Consider the following 27,502-nt stretch of genomic DNA (forward strand, 5'->3'; position numbering starts at 1 on the left):
TTCCCCTAACTTACTGATGCGTTTAATTGTTTATTACCATTGATCATTTGTCTTGTCTGCTGAGATAGTTTATCAAATGTGGCTGCTACATATTCTACAGTTTCTTGGAGCCACATGTGGGAGTTGGATGACATACACCAAAGGTGGATGAGCTCTCATAACAGAGGTGCTATTTCTCTCTGAGCAGCCCAGTATAAAGATTACAGGCACAGTGAAGGGAGAAGAAGACTTAAAAGAAAGAAAAAAGGAGTCTGGAAAGAGAAAAATGGGAAAAAGTGGAGAGAAAAGAAGCTAAAAACAATGGAAAGGCAGAAAGGTGAATGGAAAACTAAGTTGAGCAAATGAGATGAACTAATATTATTCATAATCAATTGTGAAATGTCAAAATGAACCATCATCAGTGATTGTGTGGTTCAGTGTGATTTCTTTCTGTCTCTATTATAATATTGATATACACCATGAGAATATTGAGGACTTGTAGGTATTTGCCGTTTAGACTAGGACTTCTTAAACTTTTTCCACTCATGACCCCTTTACACCTAAGAAGTTTTTACATCACCTCGGGTATATAGGTACTATAAAATAAGTACACAAATAAAACATTTACTGATAATAAATCATAATTTCATGACTCTCACATTCAGTTACCATATGGTATCATGACCAACAGTTTAAGATGTTTGGTTTGGACCATCTAAAAAAACTCAAATTGATCCTATTAAGGAACTATGATAACTGATTGATATAAGGTTTATATGTCTATTTTTTAGGATTTGACCTTTCTTATCCTTGAAGGAAATTTTGCACTGATTTTCTGAGAGATCAAGATTTTCTATATCATCATCATCATCATCATCATCTTCTTCTCCTTTTTCTTCTTCTTCTTCTTCTACTCCTCCTATTCCTCTTTCTCTCGTTCTTTTTAGCAATCATAAGATTATAATATTCAAAACTGAAAGGGATTTTTAGAAATCACTTAATCTATCCCACCCTTATTTTAAAGATAAGAATTTTTTGACCTAAAAAATGAAATCACTTGTCTAATGGTAGAACTGAGATTCAAACCCATTCTACTCTTTTCACTCCTATTTTGTTACTCCTTTCACAATATTGTGTGTCCTCTTTGAAAACTTAAGGTCTGGGGTGGTGATATGATAGAAGATTGCATACTAAGTAGCAGATCCTTAGACTGCACACAAGACTCATTTATAATAGGCTTATAAATTATTCTCTGCTTGCTAGGTACCAAATACATTTGCCCTTGTTATTCTATGTTAATGTCAAACTTGGAGCTTGTCTACTTACCTGGTTGGCTTTTTCTCCCATGATCAATTTTCTCAAGCCCTGAATGAATCATTGTATCATGGGATTGAATCTCTTTTGAGTCCATGTAAAGTCAGTGATGAAACTGGCACTCAAAAGGCATTAAATAATGATGCTAATGGTTTCTTATCTTCCTTTCCCTCTCCATCAGGAAGTTAGAAGATTCTCTAGCTTTTGCTCTTGCTTAATAGATCATTATTTGACATTTTCCAGAAACCATATTCAGTGAATACAGAGTTAAGCAATAGTCATGAATTGAGGCTAACATCAAGACAGAGACTGAAGATGAATATGTGCATACAAAGGAAATATAGTGCAAATAGTATCAATTCTGAGTTTCTGGACAGTTGTATTAGGCATGAAAGGAAATCAGAGAGCTTCTTAATATCTTTCTCTCCCTCCCTCCCTCTCTTCCTCTCTCCCTTCCTTCCTCCCTCTTTCCCTCCCTCCCTCCCTCCCTTCCTTCCTTCCTTCCTTCCTTCCTTCCTTCCTTCCTTCCTTCCTTCTTTCCTTCCATCCTTCCTTCCTTTAATCTTTCCTTCCTTTATTCATGCTCATCAGCACAAATTTATGCTCTTCCAAGACTTTTTTTTTGTTATTGTACAGACATGGACTAAAAAGGGAACTTGAAAATTGGCTTGTTGTCAAATTGCATCTTTAAAATGATCAGATGGGACAATCTTGTTCTTTCTCTTTTCTAACAGGGTTCAGGGTGTGAGGAGTCTAATTATTCAAAGCACAATTCTAATAAACTAAACTGAGTGGGGGAAAGGGATTACTTTTCCCTTTTAAGCTCTATAGTTCCCCCAGAATGAGTTTAGGGTTCTGATCAATTTCATTTGTATTTTCCAGGTCTAAGTTCTTGGTGCAGTTTCTAGACCCAGAATCGAAGAGATGGTTAGAATTCAGATTCTAGGCATGATGACACTGCTTGCTCAGCAGAGAAACCCTGAGAGTCAGGGTACCAAGAATCAGTCCAACGGGACTTTGGACCTGGAACTTGATGGGACTAGGCTACAAAGAAACTGAGTTAAGGTGTAAATATAATTCTTTTCCCCTACCCAGAGAATGATGTGATTTTTGGAAGGATTATACTGCTTTTTGAGGTGGTCTTTGAAATAAATATTTCTTTGCAAAAGCTAATATGATTAAAACTTGAGCCAATATCAGAGAGAAAAGAGACTACCTAGCCAACTTATGGGTACCAGAGAACACTTGGGGATTAGTAAAATGTAATAGATGTGGCCTTCAGAAATTATCCAGGGGGCTAGGGTTGTGTCTGTTACACAAATGTTAATATTCCCAGTTCACAAACAAGGAGAGATGTGAGGTTTAGAAAGCTAAAACAGGTTGTCCAAGGATTGTTGGTTGTTCAGTTATGCCTGACTGTGACCTCATTTGGGGTTTTCTTGGCAAAGATACTAGAGTAATTCACCATTTCTTTATGCAGTTCATTTTACAGCTGAGAAAACTGAGGCAAACAGGCTCCAAGAGCACACATGTAATTACTATTTGAAATGAGATTTGAATCCAAGTTTCTGCTTACTCAAAGTCCAATATTCTTCCCCTTACTTCATCTTGTCTTATATCTCTTTCTAAAGTTTTTAATGAATCATTAGGAGCTGAGGCCTCCTTGACAAATGTAGAATAATCTGCCTGGAATCTAACCTCCAGCCTTTGGTTTCCATTCATATTTTGTTCTTGCTGTAATATTTCTATGGGAAAAAAGTAAACTTAGGTCTCTTTGGAACACTTGCTCTCAGGAGAGATATGAAAGGCTGGATTTTTATGAGATCATTTTTTTAAAAGGGGCATTAGAATGAGTTGATGTCTTATGAGCTAAGTTCTAGGAGTCTACCACAAAAAACAGACTGCAGAAAAATGTTAACCTCTCCAGGTTGAAAGAGAGGAAAGAGAGTGCTGAGAATGACAATCACAAAGAAAAGGGGCTGTTTAAGTTTTACATATTTTCATCTGTCTCCCTATCTAGAGGTGTGTGTGTGTGTGTGTGTGTGTATGTATACAAATGCTTAAATAATATAGAGAAAGTGGAATGCAATTTCATCCTCAGTAAATATTTTTCCTAATACTGATAAATACTAAAATTTCCGGGAATGACCATTACAGAAATGAATTTCCTGGTTTGCCTAGTTAGTTTAATTCAATATCAGATTCTTGGAGCAAATAGAAATCACCCTTTCAGTCATTGGATTATCACCAGTTTAACAACATGGTGGTTCCCCAAATAAATTAGCATACCTGGGGTGGTGAAAATGGTCCTGCAGGGTGAGACTTTTAAAATAATCTTTAATCTTATTTCAAGATGGTAAGTAATTCAAAGCATAGAGAGGGACTTACTTATCTTTGGATTGAGACATCAAGAACTCCAACTGATTGTCAACTTAACCTTTTTATTAGAAAGTTAAAACAGAGGCCAGATCAAAAAGCCTAATGTATCCTTCCTGCTCAAAACTGGTTCCCTTTATGTTATGAGATTTGTTCATATATAATTAATTCAACAGCTCCGTAAAACATATTGGAAACCTTAAAATGTGTGACCATTGTTATTATTATATTGTTTCTGTTCTTTGTTTGTTAGGAAGATCAGTGTCTTTTTTAGAACTCAGACTAAAACTATTTATAAGGAAAGTAAGGAGCCATTGTGGAGCAGTGAACACAGTGTTGGGTTTGAAACCAAAGGCTCTGAGTTCAAATAAAAGACTTTGCTACTCACCAGTATGACTATAGGCTAGTTAGGAAACTTCTTGGCTTTAGTTTCTGAAGGGGAAGGTAATTTTCTTCCTTCCTTCCTTCCTTCTTTCCTTCTTCCTTCCTTCCCTTCCTCCTTCCCTCCCTCCTTCCTTCCTTCCTCTCTTGCTCTCTCTCTCAATTTTTCTTCTTTTATTTTAAATTAATTTAGTTTTATTTATTTTTAATTTAATTAATTTTAATTGCTGAGGCAATTAGGGTTAAGTGACTTGCCCTGGGTCACACAGTTAGTAAGTGTTAAGTGTCTGAGGTCAAATTTGAATTCAGGTCCTTCTGACTTCAGGGCTGGTGGTCTATCTACTGTGTACCTAGCTGCCCTGAGAAAGTAATTTTCAAGGTCACTTTTGGCTCTAAATATGTTAGCCCAAGGTGGCATAATGACTAGAGAGCTGGTGCTGGATTCAGGAAGACCAGAATTCAGATCTGGACTCAAACACTTATTAGCAGTATGGCACTGGGTGAGTCACTTAACTGTTTGCCTCAGTTTCCTTATTTGTAAATGAGCTAGAGAAGGAAATGGCAAACCACTCTAATATCTTTGCCAATAAAACCCAAATTGGACCACAAATAATTATATGTGACTGAAAAATGACTGAACAACAACAACAACAAGGATTATGGAGTGAGATTCTTTCATCAAACATTTCACTTTTATTATATCAATATATTATTATTACTTTGTTTATATGTGTGATTTTCTCCATGTAGATAACTTTTGACATGGAAACTCCCCCTGTGATGTTGACAACTTTTTTCAACTTGAAGTCTTACTAAGTTATCTGGAGCTCTGGGAAGCTGTGACTTGCCTATGATAATCCTTGATGTTTGTCACTTTTCTACTTGTTTACAAAGATATTACAATGAAAATTCTGCCAAAGTTATTTGATAGGTTCTTCTGCTTTGAATGACTTGGAAGCAAAATGTCCCAGATATCAGAATTTCCCAGTTGATTTGTATTATAGCAACCTCTAATATGACTAACATTAGACACTTCAGGCATGCTCTTTCTAAGGGTTAATGGAATGTTTTCCTTTGGCTGGAAGAATTCTATATTAAAGGAATTAAGAAACATTTGGACAGCTCTATTAAAAGATAATTATCTCTTGACAGGTATCAATAAAGTTTAATCAGCAGAGCTGCAGATGTTGATTTGAGCTGGAAAAAAAGTACCTTACTTTATATATTATCTATTTGGAAGTACTAGAATATTTAGATGACTAATAAGGAAACATAAAAAAGGATGACCTTTAATCCTGTAATTGCACACTGAAATGCATATGCAACTAATCAAAAGATCTTGTTCTGCATATCTATAAGTCTCCAGGTACCTTACTGATTGATGGAGCTTCTGTAATTTTTTTCCCCACAACTATAAGCCATGGGTTAGGTAATCTATCAAAATAAAAAGCAAATGGCTTAAATACATAGAAAACAATTACAAACAAATCCTATACTGGACTACTTACCCAGAGTTTTTTTTTTTTTTTTTTTTTTTTTTTTTTGTGTGTGTGTGTGTGTGTGTGTAATTTCCATATTCTCTCTCTCTCTCTCTCTCTCTCTCTGTTTCTCTCTGTGTCTCTCTGTCTTTGTCTCTGTCTCTCTCTGTTTCTCTTTGTGTTTCTGTCTGTCTGTCTCTGTCTCTCAGTCTCAGTCTCTCTCTTCTTCTTCTCCTTCTCCTCCTTCTCCTCTCTCTTTCTGTCTCTATCTCTGTCTCTCTCTCTCTGTCTCTGTCTCTGTCTCTCTCTCTCTCTCTCTCTCTCTTTCTCTTTCTCTCTCTCTCTGTTTCTTTCTATGTATATATATATACCTCCATATTTCAGATAATATGGTGCTGACTTCATCAAGCTTTAGAACACTGCAGATATTCCTAAAGGGGTACTATCATCACTCAAAAGAATTTGTCCTAATTATCTACACAGGAAAAAAACAAGTGGATAAAGAATGATTCTTGCCTAGATTATGACATGCAGTTAGATGGATAACTATAGAACTCATCCATCAGTATAGATATCTTAGACAGACACTTAAAATGGACATTAGGTTGGTCCCAAAATTGTTCAGGAGGAAGACAGCAGTTTTAATTGCTTTTGGGAAATTGCAAATTTTTGACGATTCCAACCTTCTCCCTAAAGGAAAGGCCCATCTTTTCAATATCAGTATCCCACAAGTCTTGTACAATTATAGTCATGGAACACAAAAGTCTTTAAAGAACAGAAAAATGAGTATCATACTATTAATGTGTGGCCCATTATTAATGTGAATGGATTGCAGCACACTACAAACACCAAAGTATGAAGGAGAATTGGAGCAAAAGATGTCATCAAAGAGATATATGAACACACATATGGAGAAAACAAGATAATGGATGGATATCCTGGATGCTCTGCTGATATTGTAATAATGTTAAGAGTAAAAAAGGCCCACAGCATGTTGGTGGACTTGTCTCATTCTTCTCTCTTTTATCTTTTCCTCCAATGCTGAAATACAAGAATAGGGATGTGCTGGGAAGCACTGAATCTGGAGTGAAGTATTAAGCCTTTTCACCAGTTATGTGGCTTTGGCAAACTTATGGGAGAACATGGGCAAACAGGGGAAGTGAAGGGTAGACATGGATGATATCTGTAGGGAATACCCACCTTAATTTGAGGTACATATCCTAGGAGATGCAATGATGTACTTGAGTATGACATACAATGAGACTGGAATACAAACAGCTCATTGCATGGGTGATATGATTTGACTACTCTATTGTGTGTCTATAATGAACTGATTGATCCCTGCCATAGAACCTAGGATATTCATTATATCCTTTTTCACTTGCATATTTTTTGGTTTTGCTCCTTGCCATAATCTTTGATTATAGAAGTGTAGATTAATTTTGAAAGACAATGCTCAAAAGAAAGATAACTGGGACTTTTTTTAGGCAATTCCCAAACTGAATCTGTTTAAGATTATTCAGGAAGATTGATCCATAGTCTTAAATCTCGTCCAAACCTCTCAATTTACAAAAGAGGAAATAAACTTAGGGTTTAGTCTATGCTTCTGAGGTGACCATAATTTATAATTTTGTTCATCTGTGATAGTTGTCAGTCAAGGAACATTCATTTTCAACTTATTCAACAAAAGGGTGGGAGGGGAGAGAGCATGCTTACTGTCTTAATTAGCTATTGATGAACCCTTTCATTGGAAAAGTCCTCTTTGGTTCATTAATAGCAACATGGATTTAAACAGGATGTAGAATAGTTTACAAAAGCAACGATCTGATAAGCAAATCTTTTTACCAACCTATTCTTCCTTGACTGAGGTCAAAACAGTTTTAGGAAGATATATGGCCTCAATTAATTGGGTTGACCTTAACAATTTGAGAGTCTCAAAGATGTTCAACTATCCTTATTGTATCTGATATAAAGGAGGGGTATCAGAGTTATGTTCTTGGGCACCCATCTCTGACTAGTTTTCCAACATAGCACATTCCTTCTGACTTCTTCCTGTTTCCTACAGAGATTAGCAAATTACAGTAGATTGTAAGCTCCTTGTGGGCAGGACTGTCTTTTGCCTTTCTTTTTATGTCCAGTGCTTAGTACATACCTGGCACATAAGTGGGCTCTGAATAAATGTTACTTGATTGATTGCTAAGAGGGACCTCATTCTTCTGGGAACATAAAGGGCAGACCTTGAAGCTTTGATCTTTCGAATTTAAGTCTTGCCTTCCAATTCTTCCTCAGACACTTCCTAGCTGTTTGAACTTGGACAAGTCACTTGAATCATCTCAGATAACATTTCTTCATCTATAAAATGAGGATAATAATAGCACTTTCCTACAATTACCTGAGCTAGTCGTCAAGTGCTCTGTAAACTTTAAAGTGTTATGTAGTGCTAACTATTATTGTATCTGGACAGAAAAGGAAGTGGGATGGCTTGCTATGAGAGTCTACTAATGAATCAGAGCAGTTCATGCAGTGAATAAGGCAGATTCATAAAAGAATTGTACAAGATGGGAAGGTGGACCTCTCATGTTTCTCATTAATGAAGAGTATACACTTATCATAAAGTGAGTGATCTACATTGATCCTTCTAAGTATATCAAAAGTCAGAAAAAATCCTGGAAGTAGGTTAACTTTCTAAGAAAGATAAGATCTTAAATAATAATAAATTTAAATTTCTAAATTTAAAGTTAAAAATGAATATTATTTATAGGCATGTATCCAACAGCACCATGGGAAGTATCATAGTTCATTTTTTAAAATGAATACCAATCATCTCAGGTCTTGTGACTTCTCAAGTCCCATACAATTTTCAGTTTCCTTTAAATGAACTTAAAATGGAAGAATATTTTTAGGTGTCTGGGTGAAATTCTGAGATGGCAAGGAAAAATATTCTTTTTAGAAACTCATCAGAAGCAATACCCACTTTTCACATGTGCAATAACCTTTGTTTGTTCAGTTGTCATTTTTCAGCTTCTAACATTTTAATTTATGCTTCAGTATCTTTGAGAACAAATATACAACTGTCATGGAAATAATTGCATCTATTACCAAAGGAACTTGCACTTGCATCATTCTCTATTCCTGACCTATCAGGTAAAAGTCAAATAAGTTAACAAGTTTCACAGGAAAGCAACTTTATTAATAGAGTGGGAAAATCTTTCTTCTTGTCGACTGACCATGATAAATGTATTTCCTTTGAACAAAATCTATAATGAGATAATAAATTAATTCTAGTGTTTCTTCTTCTATAATACTTGTTGGTTAGTCATTTATTCAATCATGTCTAGCTCTGCCTGACCACTTCTGTTTTTTGTTTGTTTTTGTTTTTAGTAAAGATAGTGGAATGATCTGCCTTTTCCTTCTCCAGCTCCTTTTTATAGATGACATAATTGATGCAAATGGAATTAAATAACTTGCCCAGGGTCATATAGCTGGTAAGTGTTTGAGGCTGGATTTGAAAATACTTTTTGACTTTTATGAGGTTAAACCATTATTATTTTTTGAAATGGCTTTTTAGACATTATGATATATATGATTTGGACAATGGAGATGCTATTTATTAATCTGTGCCTTTTGTATGGAGCAAAATGGATTGTAGCAGCACGTAGCATGGTAGATGGAATGCCATTCTCAGTGTTAGGAAGCCATGGACTTAAAATCCTGACTCAGACATTGCCTAGCTGTGTGAATCTGGCTTAATTTGTGAATCTCATTTAGTCTGCTTCCTTCTCCATAAAATAGGGATAATACCAGTGATGCTTTGCTTATGAGCTTATTGTGAATATCAAATGAGATGTTGTATGCAAAGCATTTTGCAAACCTTAAAATGCAATATAAATATATGCAATAAATAAATAAATAAATGCAATATAAATATAAATTATCATTATCTCTGTTATTTAGGGGTGTGCTGATAAGTGAAAGAACATAGAAGGATGGCACACTTTTAGTTTTAATTTATATTGTTAATATTTTGTCTCATCACTTTTAAAAATTTATGCAACAATGAATTCGGCCCAAATTTGTAGCATTTGTTGATTTCTGAGATGTAAATGCTCACACAATTTTAATAATCAGCTCCCTGCAGTCAGTAAGAGTTGACTCTAGAATACCTGTGCTATTTTTTTCTTTTTTTTTTGATTTGCTATCTCACTTTTTTCATGGGATTAAGATAGAAACAGTTCTGGAATGAGTTTCTATCCTGCTAATATTCTATTATACTTAATGTTCTACAGACAATTGCATATAAATAAAAGAGAACTTTTTTTTTTTTTTTTTGTAGTTGAATAAACGTATAGCATACAAGCTTAAGCTCAGTAGGTTCATTGATAGCATGACTGGCATAATGCTAGCAGCAGAAAGTTGAGTTCTCACATGAATTTGATTTCTAATAATATTTATATTTTGAAAGGTTTTTTTTTGGCTAGGTATTTAGTAAATGCTAAGCTTTTATAGACTTTCATTATCATATTTAATAAAATAATATATATTTTACAGAAACTATGAATTGCCGAGTTTTTACTATTTTCTTTCATAATCTACTGTGATCATTAAATTAGAGGGTCTTAAAGATAATCCTTTATAATTTCTGGTGGTACTAAATTATCACCATAAATGTTTTCATTTTTACGAACAAATCTACATGTCATAGATATTTTTCTGAGTCTTCTCTGTAACTTGAATTTATGCAGATGTTGCCTGTTAAAAGTCTATTCTTAAGATTTTAGCAATTTTGAGGAATGCATCTGGAGATAAAACATTTTTGGTTATTTTAGACTAGCCTAATAGTATAAACATGTTCTCAGTCTTTATTAATTATTATTGTTGTTATTTATGTATTTTATGAGTATAAGAGTTATCAAAACTTGAAAAATTTCTATTTCTCCGTCATTCAGTCCTTCTGGAATAATAGTGATTAGGAGTGAAGAAGTCTTCTAGGCAAATTATCTAAACTTATTTAGTTTTTGCTAAGAGATATTTATTTAGTTTCTCCCTCCCCCAATGTCCGTGATATATTCTCTTATCAGTATATCTTATAGAAAAGGAGACTCAAGCTTGTAGAGCACATGTACCTAAGAAGTAACTCTAAAGCTGGAAATTCATTGCTGGAAATTCTTTGCTCCCTTTCAAGAAGTACTCATGAAATTCATCTTAGATATGGAGTAGCTATTTTTAAAGGCCCCAAACTACTACTATTGTTGTATTATATTTATTCTTGGTTCTGGATGAAGACACAATTACTGATTACTGATGTTCTGCGCTCCATGCTAGGATGCTAATGGAAAGTCCAACTCTTATGATCCTAAGAGCTTCCTCTGGTTAAGGCATACAGGGGTAAGAAAGAAGATGTCAAGGTGCTCTTTTACTTCACCCCCAAATTGGTTATTTTATATGTGACCCATAAGAAATGACCAAGTTGCCTCACCCAATAGTATATACATCCTCTGAAATGTCACTCCAATGGATTTCAAAAACTTTTATATTGGTAAATAATAATAATAATAACTAATGTTTATAAATAATGTTTGCAAAGTGCTTTAAATATAATATCTTATTTGAGGTGGGTGTTATCATTATCCCCATTTAATAGATGAGGAAAGTGAGACAAATAAAGGTTAAAGATGTTATCTAGGCTGGATTTGATCTCAGGTCTTCCTGGCTTCAAGTCCAGTTCTCTGTCTCATGTATCATCTAGCTCCCTCAAGGACTTTTCCTACTCAGTCTAAAGTCTATAATTTATTGATTGATTGATAGATCAAAGATTTCTAGGCCTTATTCATGTCTATTTCATGCCTGTTATTGATGGTTCTCCCCCTGCAAAGGAACAAAACTATGTCACTTTAAGTGAGGTAATGATTGATCACTCTACTTTAACAATATGAATAACTACCATTGATATAATGCTTTAATGTTTTCAGTCTTTATAGAAATCCTCATAATCTTCCCGTGAATTAGGAGCTTTTATTATCCCAATTTGATGAATGAGGCTGAGAAAGGTTCAAATGATTAATATTTGAGGGGAGATTAGCATTAACATCTAACTGACTTCAAATACAGCACTCTATATTTTTCCATGTTGCTTTTGGGACATTATTATCTTAAAAGTTTGGCCTGGTTTGACTTAGCAAGATCATCCAAAGATGGTACTGTATTCATAAGTGCCAGGAGAGAAGGTAACCTCAAGGAACTTTGTCTGAAAAATGCATTGGCAACTTCAATAATGCCAACACAGAGTTTATAAGGAGGACCTCAGTTTCAGCATCAAGGAAATTAGTTTATTCCTAGATTCTGTAGAGTATTAGCTCCATGACGGTAGATATTGTTTCATTTTGTCTTCAAATGCTCAGCATCCAATACCATGCTGGCACTTTGTAAGATTTTTTCATGATTGTCTAAGTGAATTAAACTCACTATCTAATGAAATAAATAAGACAAAATTATATTCCCCTAAATTTACTTAAAAAAATTAACAAGATAAATGAGATAATATTTGTAAGGAACTTAGAATGGAATAAGCACTTAATAATGATTAATTTTTTTCTCTGCATCACCCATCTGAAAAATATCGTAGCCAGTATCATATTATAGAACTTAAATCTTTATGACCCTATAAGTCACTCTTTGTACCTAAGAAAGACTTGGAAAAGCTGCCTTTATGAAAAAGCTCATTGGAATGTACATTGAACTAGATACCAGAATGCTTTGATGACTTTGGTTAAATTACATAAACTTTCTAGCCTTTAGTTTCTCCAGCTGAAAAATTTAGGGATTCTGACTATATTATTGTTAAAGTTCCTTCCAGTTTGAGTTTTCTGGGATGAAGTGTCATCTTAGAGATGTATCACCTGAGTTTCAACTTGGGCTTTAAAGAGTTTATAAACATAGGTTGACTAGTCAGTTTGAGTAATCATTCTATATTGTTGTAAAAGTGTATTTGATTCTCAGAGTAATGTTCATTTTTATTCAGAATGACATAAATTAATCAAATGAGAAAAGAATAATGGTGATTTGACCAATTGGTGAATTTGGGTTTAAGTAACTTGTGAACCATATTACTTAGAACTGAAATGTAATCAAGCCAGATTACCTGAGGGTACAAACAACAAATTTATTAGGTCTTGTTTCAATTTTTCCATTAGAAATATGTCATTTGCTCCAACCAACTCTGATCAAGAATACAGTAAAGGGGCTCTTACTTCCCTTAGCCCAGACGTTGTGTGACTTATAAATATGGGACAGCCCCAAGTGGGACATGAAAGTTCTCATTTATGATTTCAATCTGGGCTTCTGTTCCCCATCAGTATAATTCTATGACTGCCACTCTCACATGTGCAAACACATGAGTTCTACTACTAAAAGTATTGAGCTAAAACAATTATTTCATAATGAGAAGAGGAAACAGTTCAGCCTCTGGCATTCATCATTTTCTTAGCCTGCTGGTTTTCCAAGCTGCCACATTTATAGTTAAGTAAGCACACACACAGTTATAATAATTAAAATAGTGGTGTTAAATATTGCCCACTGACCTCAACTCTAGAATGTGAAGTGACCTCCTGCAGAATTCTAATACCCATTCTATTGTTAGCATAAAGACTGGTCCCTTGCAGATTCAATCACGGATGACATACAAAGACACAGAAGTCTGAGTGAGTAACAATTACATTGTCTAAAAGACAAACCCCATGACATGTATATTATTAACTTGCCTCAACTCAGCTTACACTATTAATTGTTTCCATGTTGATATCAATGTCTCACCATGTTCTCATTCACTCAATTAGGCTTTCAGTATGCTTAAAAATTTATTTGTTGAAAGTCATTACATATTTTCATATTCAAATGTTCTCATTAATCTAGGTTGAGCAAAAACCAACATGCTGAATCTTTATTTAGAACCATTGTTTGCTCTTTTATATTGTAGGTCTTTTACCTGACTTGGAATAAATAAACAAATATTCTTCTTAAAAATAGAATGCACCTGGGAATAGGATTATAAAACACAATGCTCTTTAGAGATATGCATATTTAATCTGTTATGTATAAAATTTAGCAAACTGTATGAAGAAAATGCTTCACTGAAACAATAATTTCCTCCCATCTTAATGAAAAAAGACACAGAAAAAAACCCTCAACCAAAAAACAACAAAATATTAATGCTCTTTGATTCCTCATTGTAGTGTAAATGTTTTTAAAGGATGCATCAGTAAAATTCAAACTTTGTTTGAAGACTTGTGTTGGGATCTCAGTGGTAGCATGTTGTCTAAGCACTGGTCTAGTTCCAAGAGGCACATTACTAGATTAGAAAATAGTTGATGATTTTTTTAGACACAGCAAAACTCTAAGATTGCCTCCTAAGGTAATAGGTCTTCTTTCAATTTAGAGTGGTCATGATTTTATTTACAGATTCTTGAAGTAGGAAGGAAAATGCTGCTATCTGATAGAGCCACTACATCGTAAACCCATGTAAAAATAATAATGAAGCAGGACCATTACATGGAGATTCTCCAACTGTATCTTTGGATCTTTCCTCACAGAGATTTATGCATATCCCTATGTAAAATTTCTCATTAGTTATGGGGCCAACTAATACCTAGACTTATCATACATTATTAATATTCCACCTTCCTTGCCCCTTCAGCTGTGACAGGAGACAAATAGAAACAAAATATTGTACTATTTTAGCTGAAAGAATAAAGGGAAAATAATTTTGAGGGAGAAATTAGGTTTTGCAGTCTAAGTGACCATGATTCCCAAACTTCCCAATAGAGTAATGGATCAAGGGACCTAAAATGACACAGTGATGATGTTTAGAATAAACTTGCATGGTATTTGGGATTCAGTCACCTGAATAAGCCATAGGTGTTTTGGGAATGTGAAAGAATCACTCTTGGCTGGTAAAAGCTGTGGTCATCTGTATAATAGGGTTTTGGATTGAATAGGGTTGGATTGAATAGAGTTTAGGATTGAATTTGGATTGAGTAGGTTTTTTGGATTGAAAGCAAACAGATTGAGTACAGCTGTTATATATTAAGAATACTATTCTATAATTAGGGGTCTGCTGGAAATTGTTTAACAATGGTCTTTCTGGGGGAAATGTACAAAAATTATAATACAACACATTTTAATTTTCATTATTAAGCCTTGCCCAGACATTAGGAAATCAATAAAACAAAACAATAAATCAAGCCTGAATCTCTAGTATTCATCCATTTCTGAGCAACCAATATTCACCCTAAAAATTTAACAATGCATCTCTGAGCTGGTTCTAGTACATTTCTGTTTACATAATTCTTTCTCATAGGACTTGAAGACTGTATCTTTTAGATTTAACATTCTTCAGACTTTTTCAAAACAGATTGCCCCCAAAATTTACTGTGTAAACAGTACTAACTTTCCATGTGAATGTTTTCTTGGCAAGCTTCTGTACTTAAGAAGTCTTATTCCTTGCTGGGAAGCTTAGGGTCCATTAATTTCAGGCTTTGGTAACAGATTTGGATAGGGCTGATACCATCCGTTTCATCTTATTTAATTTAATATTTTTTTCTTTTGTGACTGGTACTGAATCCCAAGTATCCCAAATCATTTGGCTTGATTTTTGTGGTCTATTTCATAGAATTGTCATGAGGACCAATTAAGAAAAAGGATGTGGAAGTATTTTAGCTAATTATAAAGTCTTATAAGGTACCAAGCACCAGAGGCATTTAAGGGACAATCTGATCAACACTGAACTTGTCTCCTCCTTCTTCAACTTCTGTTGACCATGGACTCCATTTTATCCACTTTTTTTGTACTGTCTTTTTCCTTTTGTACTGTGGCCCTGCAGGGTCAGAGGATAGTGAATGAATTAGTGATAAAGTATTTATTAAACTTAATAGCTATTGTGCTAAGTGCTGAGGATACAAACATAGGTAAGCAAGACAGCCCCTGTCCTTAAAAAGCTTACATTCTAATCTGGGAAGACAAGATATGAAGGGAATTTAGAAGGAGGGGTATGGAGGAATTATGCAAATAACTTAGAGGCCTATTTCTGGGCAAGATTAGGTGAAAATTCACGTGTAAGAAATAACTAAAGTAGATGACTAGATTGTAGGGATGGTAATTTGGAAATGACCAGCACAAGGAACAAAGTCTGTAGTCCCTCTCTAGTAATGGTTCTAGATGGTATGGTGGTTTCCATGTCTAACCTGCTCTTGGCTTAAAATATCCTGTTATTTTTAGAGTCCAATACATATATTTCTTTTTCTATTGTGACCTTCCTGAACTGAGGTTTTCCACCTTTTGATCTTTTTCAGACAAGAGAATCAAAAAAGGAAGGAAAAACCCTAGATGTTGAAAGAAAAAGTCAGGTTCTCTAATGTATACATTTTTTCAAAATGAGAATTTTGAGTTTTCCTTGTATTCATGTGAAAAAACCTACTTTAGCCATCCATTTGCTGTAGGCATTTTCTAAGCTCATATTATGGGTGCTGAGTTTGAAAAACATTAATTGTATTAAATTGATTAAACCTGCAATGAAGCTTAATAGCTATGAAACCAGGGTTCTCTTTGGAATACATATTAGGGCTACCTATGGAGATGTATGCATCAGGCTGAACAAATATCTTCCATTTGCCTATATGGCAGCTAAGCTTCAGCTTTATTAATCCTCTGGGCAGATAAGAGCAACAGTTTTAAAATAACAAGTCAAACAGAATTCTTTTTTGTGCTCTAATGCAAACTAAACTTTTTTTTCTATTTTTTTTTTTTTTTTAAGATTAGTTCTTACCAAAGAAAAGATTTTGCCTTTGGGATCATATCAGTTCAGTCACTACTTCCACCATAATGTTTCCACAAAATGTTCAAACTAAACACTTCTCTAACCTCAAAGAGTCTATTTGGTTGAGCGCATTCTTCAGAAAATAATCTTTCTATGTCTTTCCACATAAATGTGAAGGCCCTTAGTTCAATCAGCATCTAAATAAATCATTAAGCAGTAGAGTCTGATTTCTTACCTTTTCTCTTTTTGTTTTCTTTAATTTTTTCCACAAAATTTTCTCTGTGTTTATGGAGTTTTTTTATTTGTTTATTTTAAATTTTTTTTTGGTTGTTTCTTTTAATGTGCCTTTTAAAAGATCGTGAGACATGTATGTTGATCTGGGTAGAAGATTTAATGTTGTTCTCTAGTGGAAGAATAAAAAAATTCCTTTTTAGGAAAGTTCCATTAGTAGACTCTCAATCTACTCAATCACTCAATCAATGACTCAATCAAGCAAAGGGAAAGCTTTTTTTTTTTTTTTTGTTGTTGTTGTTGTTGTTAGTGTTTTTTTTTTTTTGTTTTGTTTTGTTTTGTTTTTGTGATTGTTTTTCCCCCAAAAGTAATTAGAATATTAAAGGGAATGCAAAAGCTGTGTCTTGTGCAGGACCCTATGCAAAGTTGGCATTCAGCAAATATTTGTGGAAGGAAGAAGGGAAGGGAAGGAGAGAGGACAGAGATAGTTCATTTGAAATGTAAACTCATATGTTCATAGCACTTTAGTAGTAGCAATAAAAACTGCTACATACATTCTTTTAAATCCGGAGATCACAGATTTAGAGTAAAAGGGACTTTAAAAGTCATCAAGTCCAACATCCTTATGTTGCATATGAGGAAACTGAGATACAGAAAAGCTAAATGACTTCTCCAGGATCACATATCTAGTTATCAAATATGGAATTTAAATGTAAATCTTTCTGACTGACTCCAGATCAAGTGCTATATTTACTAGATTAGGATTTCTGAAACTTTTTCTACCTACAACCCCTTTTCACCAAAATTGGGAAATTTTTTTGCAACCCCAGATATCTATGTATGCAGAATAGATATACAAATCAAACATTTATTGATAGATATGGCATACATATAATTTTGCCATTTATTGAAGATGAAAGTAAAGTTGCATACTGAGATGGATGTGCTTGTTTTTTTTTTACATAAAAAATTAAATAATGGTGGAATATTAAGATATTTTACTATTGCCAAATTTTTTGTGGTCCCCATATTCAGTTACATAACTCATGGTTTAAGAAGCTTTGCACAACACTACATATTTACTCTTTACAAAGGACAATAATAATGTTAATGTCAATAATAATAAAGATAATTAGTATTTATGTAGCACTTTAAGGTTTAAAAGTGCTATACAAATACTATCTCATTTTATCCTGACATATTTACAGAGTAGTGATCTCCTTTTCTTTTTGAGTATGACACCTTTTTTCCTAGAGTTTGGAGAAAATAAATATTCAGTCTGTAGGCAAGTGTAATGTAGGATAGTGGGAAAAATCTAGATCTAGGAGAACCAGATTCAAATGTCTGATCTGCTACTTATCTTGTAACCTACTCCTACTAGGTATATGACTACTTACTGGCTATGTGATATATAGTAAGTCATTTAATCTCGGTCTGCCTTAGTTTCCTCATCTATAAAATGGACTTGTGAAGATCTAAAGATCATATTTGTAAAATTCTTAATACAGTGCCTTGGCATATAGTAGGCACTCTATAAATGCTAGCTATTATTATTTTTATCATTTGTTAGTTGACTTTTCTAGGTTTCATTTTCCCTATCTGTAAAAACGAGGGGATTGAACTAGGTGACTTATCTTTTCTAGGTTTAAAACTATTAATATAATCTTAAACAAAATTTTCTTATGATTTAAAAGACAATTTGCTCTCCTGACCTAACTTTTGGTGAATAGGACTACCCAATGTCCAATCATAATCAGGTATAGATCTTCAGGTCAGGGTTCCTTTTAATAGGAGACAGAAGACTGTAAACTTCCATCAGTTCAATATCAACCTGTCTATTTTTCTGACACGTTGGCTCCAATTTTTCACCTTTTTGGTCCTGTCTCAATCAGCCCTTCCTTTTTCTCTAATAAATCTCCCTCTGTTTTGTATCCTTTGTTTTAGATGTTTGACCATATATCAACCAATTCTGATCTTGATTTTGAAACAAATCTTAGATCCATTGGAGATCTCACTCACAAAGTTTGGACTGGATGCGTCTGGAGAGCCCAAAAATCTACAGATGTTAGAGGAGGGTCAGGAGAGAAATGGATTTCTTATCTCTAGTTGCAGACAGTGAACTCCTCTTGCTTTGGAAAGGCTTGTGCTTGTCTGAACAAAGAGGCATTAGGATGCTTATGACACAGCATATGTTTTTCTTTTCCTGGTTAGTTAGAGATCTGTGAAGGGGTGGTCCATTGCCTCAGGTAACCTTAGCAGAGCCAATTTTAAGCACCAGTCCCCACACAAAGTGCGCAAATGATAAATGGAAAAAGGCTTTGAGCAAGAGTGTCACCAGTAAATATGGGGAGGATAGATGTAAGGGCAGAAAAAAAGGGACACTGATCCTATTGAATCAAAAATGCATCCTTCATAAGGACTCCTGGGCTACCTGTGATTTTATTCTTAACTTTGATAAATCTGTGTTTTTCATGTATACTGTTTCCACACAGAATGAGACTCACAATGATCTGATAATGGCTATAAAGACAGTTTTCTAAGGAGGAAAAGTGCTTTATATCAACACAGCATCATAATTTTAAAAAATATATCTTTTTTCTCCAGAAGGAAAACCTGTTATAGAAATTCAAAATGGGAGCTTGTTTTCTTGATAACAAAGAAGACATTGATACTAGACAAAAAAATTCACTGAAAGATAATGAATTCACAATGTTTCCTGCTATTTTAGACATTCTTATGCTGTGATTTCATTTTGCAGATTTTTTTCTCCCCCAAAAGAAGGTTTTTTTGAAGCAAAGGACTTCATGGCTTTATGGATAGATTTCTAGCCCTTGGGTTGGGAGACCTGCATTCAAATCCTGACTTGGAGATTTGGTTACTGTGACCAGAAACAAGCCACTTTATCTTTATAGTTTTAATTTTCTTATTGATATATAGATGTTACATATATATATATATATATATATATGAATTTAATATATGTATATATATATATATATACATAGGTATATATCTATGAGTATATCTATATCTGCTCATGGGATTGTTGTTAGGTTGTTATTACCTATTAGGTAATAGGTATATCACCTATTACTCACCTAATAACAGAAATATTGGAGGAGTATGCCATTTCTTTCTTCACTTTATTTTACAGATGAGGAAACTGAGGCAAATAAGATTACATGACTCACTCAGACTCACACAGATAGTGAGTGTCTAAACCCGAATTTGAATCCAGGTCTTCCTGACTCCAGGCTCAGTGCTCTATCCACTGCACCATCTAGCTACCTCTGATAATGTATGCAGCAAACTTTAAAGTACTATACAAAGGGCAGTAAATGACCTTGAACAAGTCAATTTTACCCCTCATTGTTCTAGGCAGTTCTCTTACACTCTACAATACAGAGAAGGTGATGTCTTCAGTAGTTCAGCTTTTTATCTGGAACTTTACCACAAGTCGTGTTCCTATCCCTTTAAATATTAGCTATTATTAGCTATATTCTTTGAAAGACTATGCTTCCCTGTATTTTTGGTGTTTGTCCCTTAGTAGACAGCTCTTATGACATTAAGTATGTCACCTAAACTCTCTTGGTCTATGTATCTTCATTTGTAAATGAGAAAACTGGATCTGATGACTTCTAGAACTTCTTTTTGCTCTAATCTATCAACCCATAATCCTGTGATTCAGGATCAAGAGGGCAGATGGTAAATTCAATGCTATATTACAAGTTTCTCATAATGCATAGAATCAATCATGCTATGGCCCAAATCTACTGGGTATTTTATTTAAAGATAATATCTATCATCCTCTAAGATGGAAAACTTAAAACTCAGTAGTGATCTTTGTTTTTCCCTCTTTTCAGCAAGCCAGAGTCCTTTTGCATCTCTTATTAACCTCAATTTGGAGCTAGAGTTGAGGGGAATTATTTGTGATTTCATCAGTGGGCGATACTCACTCCCATTGTAGAAATTCTCCACTGATGCAGATTTTCAACTCATCTGTAACACATTCTCAGTTTCCCAGGGCATCTGAGTTTAGTGACTTACCTATAGAGATGATCAGAATGTTCCAAAGTTAGGACTTGATCCAGTCTTCCCTAATCCAAGGTTAGACCTCTATCCATTGTTGCATTGTCTCTTTAACACCACATAATTTGTTAAGTAACTTGATATAACTAGGCTTTGCATTATAGGTAGTGACTAGGACAACAAGGGAAAGGAAGGAGGAATGGAAAAAAAAACACAAGTAGCAATGCCTGTTTCAGGAATCTATGGTTTGATAATTTTGTAACAAGAAATGTATCTTGTAAAATAGGATAATAGTTGTTTAGTCATTTTACTTGTGTCCAACTCTTCAAGATCCCACTTGGGGTTTTCATGGCAAAGATACTGTAGTGATTCGCCATTTCTTTCTCTAATTCTCTAATTCTTCATTTTACAAATGAAGAAATTAAGTAAACACAGGAAAGAGATTTGCTCAGGGATACACAGCTAGCAAATGTTTGGGATCAGATTTGAATGTAGGAAGGTGACTCTTCCTGACTCCAGGACTGGCGTTCTATCCACTGTTGTCCCTCAGAGGATAATAGACTGTCCTCTAAGAATAAAGGATTTCTGCAACATTTAAACAATTTTAGAAATTCAGGAATCCATTACTTCTCATAGCTACGAATGTGATGTTTTAGGGAATGCTTTTTTCAAAGGTCCATTTTTTGTCATTTTGGGATGCCTTGTTCTTTCTGAATTTGCTCATTCCTCAGCAGGCTTCTTTTAGTAGTTGGATATAATAGTTATGCTAGAAAATCTCCAACTATGGCCCACACATTATTCAACTTTTTCATGTCTCAAAACAACTCTTATCCCCATAATGAGGGTCTTTCTGTCACTTAGTGATATATAGAGTCTCATTTTCACTACAATTCTGGCCATGTTAACAATCGCCAATGTTGTTCTCCAAAGAACCGGGAGCTTTCTACTTTAATCAAATGCTTAACACATATATGTTTCCCAGTCTATAAAAATCACATAGGGAAAATGCATTATTGATGGTTGGTACTTCTATGTTTAATTTTTCATGTGAAATGAAACAAGTGTGACTGTATCCTTAAGTGAACCCTTAATACTACCTATAATGGGCATCTCGTTATGTGATAGAGGCTTTCAACTAATACCTTAGACTGAGACTTTAAAGATGGAATTCAGAATAACACCAGCAAAATAAACCCGACAACTCCATCATTTATTTTTCATACTATGCTTTCCCCAAGAGCGATTCAGCCAAAGTAAACAAATACTCATAATAGTGAAGGAACTTTAATAACACTCTAATAGGCCTGTTTGAACACAAAACCAATGCAAATCTATAGAAGCTATGTGGTCTCCCATTAACATAAAAAGGGAGAGATCCATTTGGGGAGATAACACAGTGAGAGAGTTGGCACTCTTAATTTCCTCTGTGTGCACAGAGGGTCCCAGCTCTGTATGTGTTAGGGTATAGTTGGGAAGGATATTCTGCTCTGAGTGCTTGCTGCCATGTTTCTCTCTTTTTATCACTTCCAGATGGAAAAGAGAAGAATAGTGGGCAAAGCAGCCCGAGTTTTATTCTGAAATGCAACCATAAGCTTCCCTGGAAAGGGAACTAAGTTTTCTCAGAGGATTCCAGCTCTTTCCTTCTCTGTTCCATGCAGGGCTCAGGGTAAGCACCCTTGGACATATGTGGCATATAGACTCTGTATGGATGGAATATGGAGCAAATCTCACCCTTTCAAAATGGCATTTCAGGACACAAAGGACATGGTGACAGCTCTCTCCTGTAGAGCTGGCTGGGCTGGGGGTGTGGATCAGGGAGGCAGAACACTGCTGATGTCTTTTCCAATTCTCCTCCCATTAGGAATTACATTTTTCAGTAATTGCCTGCAGTTCCCAAAGACAGTCTAACCCTTTTGCTTAATTTCATGTTTAATAAAGACTCTCTCTTAGTATATTTTGAGTGAATTCAGTACTCATTAAACTGAGGGACAAATAACAAGTGTATTACAGCCCTGCATAATAAAGAGATAACCTCAGAAAACTTCCCAATAGAGTGTCATTAGTGTTTACACCTCAATCCTTACCTACAGTTGAGGAGACTGAAAATACATCTTTAATTATCTGCTGGTTTAACAGCTGTGCACAGCTGGATATTCCTGGTATTGAACTTAGCACCTTGTAGGAGTTTAATAAATATCACATCAACTTAGATCAATCACAAGGGATCTTTGGTAGTGCAGAGTTCTGCACTAGGGCCATGGAGGGTCACCTTTATTTTTAGCTTATAATCTGACTTGTGTTAAGGCCAGGAGAGAAGAGGCCACTGCCTTCCTGAGTCTTCACTCCTATTCTCCTGATATGTGACCACAGAGCACATAAATAGTATGAGGATTTTGAAAGAAATGAAGAAATATTTGGGGACATAGTGTTCCCTAATACCACAAGGACAGTAAGAGGCACTATGGATCTGAAAAATACTCTCCTGCAGAAATAAGTATGTGTATATGAGTATAATAGACATCTACTATAATGCAATTTATTTGTATATCCATGGTTAGATTAGCCATCGGTCAAGTTTTACCATTTTTTCCCCCATCCTAATCACAAAACTATACTATATGTGGTAGAGCATAAATTAAAAACTAGGATGGACTTTGAAATAATCAATTTCCATATTTTACAAATGAGGGGAGTGAACATTGAGAAAATTAAGAGATTTGTGCTTTCATACATATAATAAATGGTAGATCTAGAATTCAAACTCAGTTCCTGTGACTGTGACTTCAATGTCCTTTCAACTACATTTCTTTGCCTTTAGATGTTCTAAACTTCCCCTTTGTTTTACTTGCTTTACAAAGGACTCTCTGTGGTACTTTTAAAAAGGTGTAGGATGAAATTGGGCATTTGGGTGTTATATTTGACAATCAAAATGGGAAACTGTTTCCTAAATCCCAGTTCTCCTTCCCTCACACTATCAGGGTGTCTTTCTATATTTCTTCACCTTTTTTAAGGTCTCCTTCCTTCACTGATGATGCTAGTCCTGTGATAACAACATTATGTAGGCAAAGACATACTTTTTCTGAAACTCATTCACAGGGAACAAGCAGCTGGCCATAGAACAGTGAAAAACCCTTCTCTCCCACAAAGTTGAATCACCCACTTTTTTATCTCAAGCCTGAAGCTGAGGGTTTCAAATTCCATTTAACCAAAAGCTACATGATCCATTTCTAGCCTGCTGAGTCCAACTTAATTAGAGATGAATATCATAATAAAACAGCATTGATTTCAGCATATTAGCAAAAAGTATTGGTTTTTTCTAATTAACATGATTCACCATCAATACTCAGTATTCATATACAATCTTCATGGGTTTGGAGACAAAAGAGGTTAGACAATGCTCTACTTTAAAATGACCCATGAGTACACATGGTGCATTCTGTTCCATTGGCACTCTCTGCCATCACTCCTGACAGAACCCTGTTACCATTGCCACTGGAGTCATTGGGATAAAGCTCAAGATTTAGAGAATGTGCAGGTTTTAAAAGCCAAGGCAGAGAGGCAGCTGTGAAAAGCAGGAAAAGCCTAGGAGAGTTGCCTCAGGCAGAGCTCATCCCTCTGAACCAATATGACTTCCTCCACACTGCTTGAAATGCTTTGCTTTCCTTTCATAGGTTAAGAATTTTGCCAAACTGGATGAAATTCCAACAGTGCCAGATTAATTTGGATCCATAAACACTCTTTTTAAAAAATTTAAATGTTATTCAAGGGTCAAGGTTCTAGTTTCACTCATTCCCAATTACTATGAATTAATTCAATCAGATGGCTCTCCTCCTAATTGGCAGCTGAGACCAATGCATTAAGGGAAAGTAACTCTTTATTGGGAGGGAGAGGTAGGTCATTCTGGAGCCTGAAGTGATTTGGCTTTCAGGATTGTATTTAGGGAATGGTGGCTGGATTCTGCCAGGGGGGAGTTAGAGATGGGGAAAGAAACAAAAAGGTTGGGAACTGATACAGAAAGGGAAACAGCTAACGATATACTTCACTTATTTCAAAATTGCCCTGCTCTGGAAAGAAGGAAAAATCTTTTCTTTCTCTCTCTTGTGACATATAAGACACTATTCCTAGAACCCAGAAAATTCCAGCTATTACCATGGTTACTAATTTTCTATATTGTATGTTAGTTTTTTTGTGAATCTACTGAGGGCCTAACCTTTTAGACCAGTATGTTCTTATGAGTTCTGAACAACTGGCTTGCAAACTGACTTTTGGAATACAATCCATTAGTTGGTCAGAAACTGCCTGTGTATACCACGGTTCATTGAATCTACCTCTACATATTACTCTACTTGTTGACTAGTTGCTTTGCAAGCTTAGAGATGCAATTAAGCAAAGAATACATAGATATTGTATGCTTTCCAAAACACAATGCCAAGTTTTTGGTTGGAATATGCAATACATAATTTAAAACATGAAGTGTTTAGAAATATTTAGTTATGTAAACAAGACAGTTAGATATAATGATGAACATACCAGATAAACAGTTTAGAATAAAGCATGTAAATGGGAATTTAAACCTAAGATACATGAGGGGATGCATAAACAGCACCTGCCTCCCCTGATGTTTCAATCACAAGCTTGACCTCAAGCAAAGTAGATGGCTGCTCTCTCCCTCCTACTTGTCTAACCATTTCTTCTCAGAGTCTTATGATGTATCTTCAACCAGGCCATGTCCAGTTAGCATCATCATCATTTCAAGATCTACTATTGGTCCTCTTCTCTTCCCTTTCTATAGTGGTTTCCTTAGTGATCTTATTAGCTTCTAGGATTCACTTATTTCTACTTAGATGATTTTTGGCTCTATTTATCCAGTCCTAATCTCTTTCATGACCTTCAATTTCACATTATTAAATATCTCAAAATGTATGGTCTGTAGACATCTAAAAAAGTACCCTAAAGTGAATTCAGTTGTCATCTTTATCCCTAAACTATTTTCTTTTTCAAACTTTCCTATTACTGTAGAATATACCACCATTCTCCCATTCATCCAGATTCATAACCTTGGTGTCATCCTCAACTCATTACCCACATATCCAAACTGTTATTAAATCTTGTTGAATTTCTTTTCATTATCTTCCTACCACCCACATGATCTCCACTCTGGTACAGGCTCTCAGCATTTCACACTTGAAAAATAGAAACAGTCTGTGCACCTACCTTTAGCATTTCCTCACCATTCAACTGCTGGAGTAATCTTCCTAATGCACAAGTCTGCTTCAGTGACTCCTTATTACTTCTAGAATCAAATATAAAATACTCTGTTAACCATTTAAAGTCTTACATAACTGTCCCCTTCCTGCTTCTCCATACTTTATTCCTTCTTTGCACACTCTGTGATTCACTGAGACTGGACTTCTCACTGTTCCTTACAAATAACATTCCATTTCCCAACTCCTCTACTTTTTGTGGTTGATCCTTTTGTCTAGAATGCTCTCTCTCTCCTCATCTCTGCCTCCTGGCTTTCCTGGCTTTCTTAGAACCCAATTCAAACACCATCGTCTGCAGGAGGTCCTTCCCACATCCTTCATCCTTCTTTTATCATTCTCTGTGACTTCCCTCTGAGATCAGCTTCTATTTAAATGGTACATAATTGTTTGCACATTATCTACCACCATTGTATTCCCAGGATTTGGTACAGACATGTAGTAAGTACTTAATAAATTCTTTTTAATGTATGGTGATGATAATAGCTAAAGAAGAAAGCTTTCAGAGTTGATTGCTAATCACATTATTATCTTCTATCACTGGACAATTAGGAAAAATGAGAGAGTTAATATAGGGTTAAAGATGGGCCAATGATATGCCAATTTCTAAAATAGATTGTGAGCTTGACTTAGATTTCTGACAAAATTCTAGAAGGCACGGAGAGGATTTTTTATGAATGTTTATAAAAGAAATCTATGATTACTAAGAACTAGGTAGGATTATTCACATGTGAGGCAAATATAACTTTCCTTTTTCATAAGATTAACTAGACAGTCCAATCAGAGGTATCTTAGAGAGATACAAAATGATCCCATTCGTCTTTGTTGACGCCAAAAGGCAAAAAGTTGGAGCAGTGGATGGAAGCTGTAAGGAAGTAGATTGAGGCTAGATAGATTCCTATCAAAAAGAACTGTTCAAAAGAAAAATAAATCCACTAGGGCAGGTTGTGAATTCTTCATTACTAAAAGATGAACCTGGGAGAACAATTTTGGAATTTAATATGGGAAGAATTCCTGCTTAAATATGGATTAGATTGGATAACTAGTTAAGTACGAGTCTTGGAAATACAATTTACCCTAAAGAAATATAATAGTGACTATTAGTAGAAAGTAGGATTAGATCAATTCTATATATATGTACAAGAAGAAGTAGAGGACAATCAGTGGAGTCACAATTGGTGGACTCAATGTGTGCTTCCTGGATTCTGTCTAAATTGAAAGGAAAAGAGGAATGAGGAGTTTGAGAAAAGGCTATGTTTTATTCTTCCTTTTTATTTGGCATCTCAATCAGAATTCTACTTTGATATAAGCTTTGATTTTCAGCTATTTTTAGCCTCTTATTTACTGTCTCCTTTCATGTCAGCATTCCCTGGGACCATATTCAAAAGGAGAGTACACTTTTAAAAAGCTTCATTTGGCATGATGAAAACTTTAATCACTTTTCAGTTGAATTTATATATAAAATCTATTCACTTCTAGGACTAAATATAAATCTGAATTCTGGGAAATTCTAAAATCAGGTTGGAGAAAATTAGGTACCTCATAACATGTATTAGATATATTTATCTTTAAACTTACTCTTAAAGATATAGCCTGTAATTTCATACCTGCATTTTCTAAATTTCATAGAATTTCAATAGTGGAAA

At 34.8% G+C, this 27,502-nt stretch overlaps 1 protein-coding gene across 1 annotated transcript in view; it reads right to left on the bottom strand.

The window, feature by feature from the left end:
- B3GALT1 (beta-1,3-galactosyltransferase 1) overlaps positions 1–26,450 on the bottom strand; it is a 145,994-nt gene extending 119,544 nt beyond the window's left edge. The window contains exon 1 of the mRNA XM_003763924.2: positions 25,810–26,450. The gene's annotated coding sequence lies outside the window, so the exon portion shown is untranslated. The remainder of the gene's footprint in view (positions 1–25,809) is intronic.
- Positions 26,451–27,502: the final 1,052 nt, after the last annotated feature.

The sequence above is a fragment of the Sarcophilus harrisii genome, chromosome 3 (assembly GCF_902635505.1).
Source record: "Sarcophilus harrisii chromosome 3, mSarHar1.11, whole genome shotgun sequence".
In the NCBI taxonomy this organism is placed as follows: Eukaryota; Metazoa; Chordata; class Mammalia; order Dasyuromorphia; family Dasyuridae; genus Sarcophilus; species Sarcophilus harrisii.